This window comes from Rhagoletis zephyria, unplaced genomic scaffold (assembly GCF_001687245.7).
Source record: "Rhagoletis zephyria isolate East Lansing unplaced genomic scaffold, Rhagoletis_zephyria_1.1 Rzeph_scaffold_19656, whole genome shotgun sequence".
NCBI classification, from domain to species: domain Eukaryota; kingdom Metazoa; phylum Arthropoda; class Insecta; order Diptera; family Tephritidae; genus Rhagoletis; species Rhagoletis zephyria.
Window position 1 is genome coordinate 1 of NW_016176716.1, and position 9,011 is coordinate 9,011.

The 9,011-nt window shown below is 33.9% G+C and overlaps 1 pseudogene; it reads right to left on the minus strand.

Annotated features, from left to right (window-relative positions):
• Positions 1–1,526: 1,526 nt before the first annotated feature.
• Positions 1,527–2,385, minus strand: LOC108380571 (uncharacterized; annotated as a pseudogene).
• Between the last annotated feature and the right edge of the window lie 6,626 nt (positions 2,386–9,011).

Sequence of the window (9,011 nt, forward strand, 5' to 3'; positions counted from 1 at the left end):
CCTTCATTGATTACAGTAGAAAATTGAAAGTTGGTATAGTTATTACAAATACCAAAGGGAAAAAACCAAGGCGTGCCCTTTTTTTATGAAGGAATTTCTTTCCTGCATAAAAAATTTGGAGCACTCTAATCTCTAGAACTTTTGGTTTAGATGATTATGCATAGTTTCGTAGGTATGTATATGGTCAAAATCTCTGTATTTGTTGGTTATTTTTCAAAAGACAATATCTCATAATAAGAGTTACTGTACTGTTCTATCCAATCCAAATCCAATATGGCGGTAAAATTTTGGAATAAACATTAATTCTTATAAGATTTAGTAGCTTTGACCGTCTTGTTGGATCCGCGATTTCGAATTTTGAATATCTAACTCCATATTCGTAACAAGAACCCATGGACACAAAGATAAATGTAAATCCGTCAATATTTATATGTAAAAAAAAAAAACTTTTGTGACATAATGTTCGCTATGGTTTTTGAGGTTAGAAAAAAATTCTGACGTGATGAATCAAAATGCACTTCAGATTCGTGTTCAACGACCCTAGAAACATATGGACAAAAGAAACTTTCGAAAATTGGTTTTGTAGTCCTGTGTTATTTATTGTTTTTTTTTTTTTTTTAGTTTCTTATTATGTATTTTTTTCTTCTAACATTGCCGGGCTTGAAATTTTTTTGTTACTTATGATTTAAGGGAAATCGGTTAGATGGGTGTGTTAAAAACGTTTTTTTAATGCCTAAAATCAAAAGTTCCTGAGATAGGCTGAAAGCTCTTCCTATCTTTTCTGCAAACCAAAGTTTCCAAATTTTAGCGAAACCTTTAAGAGCATCGCAATTCTTTTCAGTATTCTATAACGGTTTCATTACCTTTTTCTTTCGCGAAATAAAGAATGACACCGGTAGTTTTTCCAATTTTGATTGAAGAATATTTATATGCGAAATGCTCCTAAATCTTGACTGTAATAGAAAACCTACTCCTACAGCGCAACGACAAACTTGCTAAAAAACGAGTAAAATAGACATATTTAATGAAAGAAGGNGATGTGAGTGTTGTGCTTCCACGAATTCTGTGTTTGTTGTGAGCGAACTGAGCTATTGGACGAGCACACCTGGACTCGAATCGTAACATCCGTTCACGTATCGAAAACCATACGAAAACAAATTACATGATAAGTCAGTCAGACAGTATAAGCTGAATGGAACAAAGAGTACATTCACGGATGTCATAATCCGAAAAATGTGTTTTTACGTGACGAGTAGTATGATATCGTATCTGACGATTCTATATAACGAAATTTCTATATAATGATTTCTATATAACGAAATAATTTCCTGGTTTTTGGAACTCGTTACAGAGAAGTTTGAATGGATGTATGTGTTTCCTTCGATACGCAAAACAGCCCATCATTTTCGATTATAAATCAATTCAATTCCGGGTGAGCTAAAATGTGGTTGTGAATCTGTCGCTTTATGTGAGACTAGATTTGGCAATAAATAACAAAAAAAAAAAAAAATGGTGAAAATGGTTTTAAGAATAAAATGTTCTATTTTATTTAAGTAGTCAATAGTTTTTTACAAAGTTTAATACAAACAAACAAAGATATTAAAAATTAAATAAATCACTAAATTTATCAAGCTTCTTCTCCCTGTCTGTTTCAGCCTTGAATGCTTGATACCACTCAAGCAATTTAGCATCCTTCGCTTTCTCGGCTAGAGTCAAAGCTTTGACATACTCAGCAAATGCCTGATCGAAATTTTTAGCCAACACGATGATTTTCGCTTCAAATTCGCTTTCAAATCGGTTGTAACCATTATTTTCCAAAGCTGTTTTTAAAATATGTCGTAATTTTGAATCCGTGGGCATGTTCTCATAGTCTTCCATCATTGTTGCAAAATCAATCAGAAATTCGAATCGTTTTATAATACCTTCTTTATTATCTTCCAAGTTCAGCTGAGACGTTTCAGTTGCAATGCGATGCATACGGGTGATATTCGCTTGCAAGAGTGCATCTTTCTGCGGAATTTCATTCAATTCTTCAACGCTGTTCTTCACAACTATGCTCCCCTTCTCGAGTATCCATTTGGAAAGTTGACTTAATTGGCCTATAGTAAATGCCATGAGTTGCATTTTTGGATTGTCTTCTTCGGCGCTAGATTCATGGCTGGAATGAATACTGTTGTGGGTGAGNCGTATGCGGCAAGGCGTGGGCGAGCTATCGTGCAAAAGTGGTCGTATGTACATATATATTTAATAATAATAATAATTTGATATAAAATATGCTTACTTGCGACAATAGCAAGGCGCCGGTAATGAGGATTAAAGCTTGCTGCATTTTTAGTAATGCAAATGATTTCATGGCTGAAGGAATTAGATTGCCTCTGGGAAGCTTCAAATCTGACTGAGTTGCAACTGAACTAAAATGCTATTTTATATGGTCCAAAAAATGTTGATTAGAATCGAAGATTGAAGGGGCCCAAATAAAATACAGAAAGTGTATAGTATACACGATTGTATTAGTACTCGTNGATGAAATGTCAAAGCATACTGAGCATCTTTCTCTTTGACACCATGTCTGAAATCCCACGTGATCTGTCAAATACTAATGCATGAAAATCCTAACCTCAAAAAAATCACCCGTTATAATTAATAAGCTTGATAAGGAGAATATACTCTGTTTAAGAGATAACAAAACTCGCCAAAAATTGCGCTGGTGTCTGTTTTTGTACGCCAACTATGCTTATAAATTCGTCAAACGTTGATTGCGTTTTCCTACGAAATTAAAAATTTGAATTGACTCACTTTATTATTAAACGTGCGAAATGTATTTTTATTTTTTTCATTTATTGCATTGATAAGCTGTGCTTATTAGCTATTGGGTGTTAGATTACTTCATAGCGTAATGATAAGTTCTGTTAGGCGCAGGTAACTGACACTTTGGCCTTGTACTCGGTTGCAATATAAATGCACAGACCCACGCATGTCTGTTATCGGCATTTATAAAATAATGCCTAGACGCGTCACATGCAAAATTTGCTTTTTCCCAATTAGCCAAGAAAGGTGACCTGCTTCGGGTTAAATAAAATATATGTATATATCGTCGTTTAAAGATAAGTTTTAGCCAAAACACTTAAGCTTCGCGAAAAATATTTTTGTGTTGCAAAATATGAACTATGCGCTTTTGTTTTCAATAAAAATTAGGTTTATATAATCTTCATATAAATATAAAAAAAAAATATTTAAAGTTGTGACTGGTAGGACATCTCCTTGTGACTGATGTATGTATGTAAAGTAAATAAAAGTTTCCATAGACAAAAATGAAAACTTCTTTTTATTTTCGCAATATTTTTTGCAACAGATGAATGAGATTTAGCCATATAAAAAGAGGTTACTACTGAAATAGAGATAATTAGGGCATATTTAAATTTATGTAGTTTTCCTCCTTTCCTCCTTTCAATGGAATGACCCATAAGGTAAAGTTAAATATTTTTCTATAGTTTGTACGGAAACGAATAAAAAATATGTATTTTCGGTGCACAGTTTACGATTTTCAAATAGCTATAGCATAACGAAACCCTAAAAAAACTATAAATACATCATTAAATTAGCTATTGCGATTTGTAGTTAGCTGCCTAAATACAATAAAAATAAATTATAGGAAAATGAAATAAAAACGCAAGCTAAGTAAGTAGTTTTGAAACGAGTATTGAATGATTGACATGCCTTAGCAAAAAAACTTCGAGGTTTTGAAAATTGCAGTTACATTAGCAGAGCGCGTGCTTTCTGTCTGATTAAAAAAAAAAAAATCAAGTTATGTAGTTCTTAAGGAGGCCAAGCGCAGTGTTTATACATATGTATCAAATTTGGTAAATATTAGGTGAAGTGGCTTTCGAGATACTCATATTTTGTGGTTTAAAAATATTTTGAAGAGGGTTGCCACCTGAATACAAAGTTTTCTTTCAATATTCCCCATAGGTAAACGAATTACTATGCATATGAATCCAAATGGCTTTGAAAAACTTTATTTCCAAACTATATGTAGGAGCGTTGCCATCTGTTCGAAAAATTAAATTCAACTTGAATTACATATTCTAATTTTAAGATTAATATGTAGCTGTGGCTTCGACACAGCCCTCAGGTCAAGACGAAGGCGCTAGACTGATCCTTTTTAAAAATTCGAAATTATTCGCACACAAGAACCAATCTGAAAAAACGGATGGTATATCGCAAATCAGCATCCTAAATTAGCGAAACTGTGAGAACCCTATTTATTTCAGTTAATTTTACTCGATGAAAATTGATTTTTATGCCTTGAATATATGTATGCATTCGCATATTATGCACATTTGTGATGAGTATTCTAAATAGTTAGTTTAATTCTATACAACTTTAATTACTTATTTCATTAAGCGCAATTTTTAAGCGTACTAATGAATCACTTTTCAACAAGACACAACTCATGGCAGGCGGGGCAACAGCAATTCATTGAATACTTGTGCGTTGAGCTCATTTTCTCATTTCACAAATTTATTTACATTTTCCAGCTGAACATATTTACTTTTTAGCTTAGCTACTGGCATTTCCGTTCGTTAATTTGTGCAGCTACAAATGTAGAAATGTACATACAAGGGTACTTTTTAATGTTTGCACAAACTGCTCACTTGATTGATATCCGTGTGGTGCCGCCCAATGCAAGCAAGCGAATATGACGATGAGACTTGTGGGTGAAATACATACCAACATAGCATTACTGCGCTCATATACCGCTATACATACATACATACTGTACGTACAACTATCCGCCTGTCCTTTGTCACTGGCATATAATTACATAGCACCATACATACATACATACAAACATACCTACATATTTACATACTATACACAATTGTTGCTCTTCAACCCATTCAGCTAAATCACTTAACTTGACCGCGCTATTCAATCGCTTTCAATAAAACTTCAATTACATTTGCTGCACGGATATTTACTTTATTCCACCATTCAACCATTGGCAATTCCATGTGGATCTCGTCGCTCTTCACTCTGATACCCTTTTGCCATTTTCTTAGCCTTTAGATGTACATACATACATACATACTAGCTAAGTAGCACAATAGTTTGAAGTGCTTCCTTCTATGTATATCAGAAATTTTGAATTGTTTTCCTCTTTCCGGTTTATGATAGAAGAACGTTGCTTAATTTACTATTGTAACAGTATTTAACGGTTGAGTTTTATTTATCCCTTTCTGTATTGCATACGTAGTTGTTAGCGTTTGGTGCTTTGTGCCCGCTCTTCCTGTTTTCCACATCCGGTTACTGCTATGCATCTGATGGTACAAGCAAATAGTTTTAAGTATGGCTAAGACCCTAGCTGAATGCAAGTAAAGTGCTATTTTTGCACTTGTGTGTATTGAAAGCAATTCACTGCGCTTGTTTGTTTCATTTCCTTTCCGAGTTCTTTTTTGCAACAGCTGTGACTATTTACTTTCTTTGCTAACCTACAATTAACCAAGCCTTTTCAATCATTCAATCCTCTCAACGCGGCGACCCCGCAACCCCGCAACCAAGCAACCAAGCAATCTTCTACGCGCCATTGTAATTTTCATTAATTCTACGCGAAGTAGCTGAGCATTCGTAAGATGAACAAACTCCCAACGCAACTTTACGCCCTTAGCAAGTGCCACTCTATGTACATACATACAAGGGTAGTAGTGCGCTTGTGTTTTTGTTGTCAGTGTTGTTGTAGAACAACGTTTTACTGTTGATTAGTTGAAAAAATCGTAAGAAGCTACTTTGATTAAGAAGGCTGAAATGATACTTAGTATACATATATATAGGTATAATGGCTATACTTATTCGAGGCCATTCTTAACAATTTGAGTGGGCCAGCTCTTTGCTTGCGTTCATCGCTGTGGGTAACTTGATTGAATGCACTATGTATACATATACAAACATACATATATATGTAGGTTTGTTCCACACGAGCCTGCGAGATCCCGCGGGTATCAAAAACAGCCCAGAGAGCGTTCCTCATGCTATAAAAAAGGGTAATAGAGAGCGAATACTTTCCACTTTTGGATCGCAAATGTCTTCTTCTTTGTGCCCGAAACAGCCTGGACTTTTTTCCGGGCACAAATGTGCAAATAGTCGAATTGCAATAACAGCTGTTGTGGAAATGGAAAATGCCACAGAAGTTTCCGAAAATGTAGTTTTGTGCAAATTTTTTTTTAGCCATATAAGATAAATACACATAAAATCATTGTTTAGAGCACGACATGTGGTTTTTTTCGTGCGTTCCTCACGCTCTGGACACCTTTGGCACGAGTTGACACATTTTTGACACTTCTGATAGAGTAACTTATTTTTACGCTCTAATTACCGAAAAAGCCCGGAAAGCATGTTGAACAAAGCTATTGAAAAAATACTGCGGTCAACATGAAGTTGAAGTCAAAACTGGCAACTTTTGTTGGTTAATAATTAAGATGAAGCTTAGCCACATACTGTTTCACCCAAATTTATGCAGTACAAAAAGAAATTTCCACCGTGCGACAAAAGCAAGAAAAAAAAAATTAAAATCACACGAAACAATTAATATACTCAAGAAACTATGGGCCAAATATAGTAAAACTGTTTTAGTTTTTCGCTCTCACGTAGGTATGTTAATTTTTTGGCTGTTTCACGATCCCGGCTTTTTCGCGATGTCTTTAGCACAACCCCGGGAACCCAGGATTATTCCTGGGATTTAGATATTCATTACTTTTCAACAACTTAAATCGAAAAAGTTGATTCTAAATTGTTTGAGAAGCTCTCCTACCATAAAATAATTAATAATTAAGTGGGTTTCAAACCAACTTTTTATTTAAAGTGGCGTTTTTATTTTTTTTTTCCTCTGGCGTGAGGATTTATTTTAAAGAACTTTGTAATTTCAAAGATATTGTTAATTCCAAAAATTATTAAAAAAATTCAGTGAATTGTAGAATAAAAATATGGGAAAGAAGGAAGGAAATTTATTTAAAAAAAAAATTTAATTTTTTTGGATTCACAAGGTGGTTGAAGAACGAGACTCGAGGATGTTATCGTGTTTATATAAGTCCTTAACATATAATTTTTCAAAAACAAATCTTGCGAAATTTCAAGGAAATAAATTTTAAAAGGACATTTTCAATACTTACCAGTCCATATGCACAAAAAAAATTTTATCTGATTAAATTCTACAGATAAATTCTTTAACTTGATACCCATACTTCTTCTCTAAGCACATTTCACTGAATTTTTTAAATCATTTTGGAATTACTTATGTACGTCACGGACGGTGAAAAACTAAAAACGCAATTTTACAATATTTGGCCCATTGTTTCAAGAATATATTGATTTTTGTGTGTAAAATTTACTATCGTACGGTGTTAAGTATATGATAATCATAAATAAATATAGCCAATACTGGTCAAGAAATGGAGTTTCTATTTCTATTACATATCCCGAAAATTCCGGGATTATTTGCCAAGAATCCTGGGATTTTAGAGACCAAAAAAAGGCCGGGATTAACACTTCTACCCTGACGTCAGGATTTTTTTTTTAAAGTAAGTTTATTTCAAAAAATTATCTAAAAAAAAACAGTACAACGTAGAATAACAATACGGGTACCAAGTGAAAGTGCAAACTTTAAAGAATTCGAAAAAAATAAAGTTTTTTTCGTATACGAGAAATAATAAGTATTGAAAATGTTATATTATTCAAAGCTAATAAAGTTAGGAGGATGGACGAATTTCGAAGATATGATCGCGTTTATTTTAGTGCTTAATATATAATTTTTTCAAATATAAATATTGCAAGCTTTCAAGGATATTCAAGGACAAAGTTTTAAAAGAACATTTTCCACACCCCTGATCTGACGTCAGAGAGAAAAATTAAACCCGCAATTTTACTACATTTTGCCCATAGCTTTGCGAATATTTTTATTGACATTTTTGTGTGCCCACGGTATATCGGCAATATTAGGAAGGCTAATTATACGATAATTGGCGCAAACGGCAGGGTGTCCATTTTTATGGATTGACCATATATTCATCGGACCAAATTCTGCGTAACAGCTGATACATGCCCTGCCAGCTCCTAGGCGATCCAACGGAAGCATGAGCTCCATAAAATCTGATGCGCATACAAAAGAAGAGAGGAGAAGACTGAAACTAAACTCTTTCTGCCTGCAACTTTGATGTAAACACCCTATAAAAGTTTGCTATGTTCAATTCCTTTACGAAAATACTCTTTCAGCGGCTAGCATCTACAGCTAGCAACTCATTTAACTAGCTCTTTCACTATTTACTTGGCGATTAGGTTTAGAAGTTGGAATAGCTTGCGACGACCATCCATCGCGTCAGGTTTGAGATCATTTGAAGTTTAGGTAGTGAAAAATTCGTTGAAAACCTGAAAATTCAATACAGTTCTTTTGAATTTGACCTTGAGATATGTTGGCATGACTTCTAGATAACTTTGAAGAATCAAATTTTTTCAGACCTAGGGTTCTCATTCAGCGCGTCGAATACCATACAAATATATAGAGGCTTGGCTCAATATGCAGAAAACTTTTGTTTGTAAACCTGTGTTATTTATGTGTTATTGTTATGAAGCTAGCTATAAAAAATTTGTATCAAAATTTAAAAATTTTTATTCCGAATTTCTAGAGTATGCAGTTTTGTAGCCTGTTCAATTTTAGCAAAGTACAAGTTTCAAGTCACTTAAAATTACCGTTGATTTGTTAGAATTTTTTTTTTTTTTTGTGGAGGGGGGTGCGCGTTTTCTTCCACATAAAAGTAGATTTTGCTTACGCGTTATATAGAAGAAAACGCGCAACACCCTTCACAAAAGAAATCTAAAAAATCAACAGTAACTTCTAGCGACTTGAAACTGGCACTTTGTTTTACTGATTGAAATTGAACTGGCTATAAAATTTTCTAGAAATTCATTGTCAGAATTCCACTGCAGTATGGCGATAACAATTAACAGAACAAGCCGAGCAG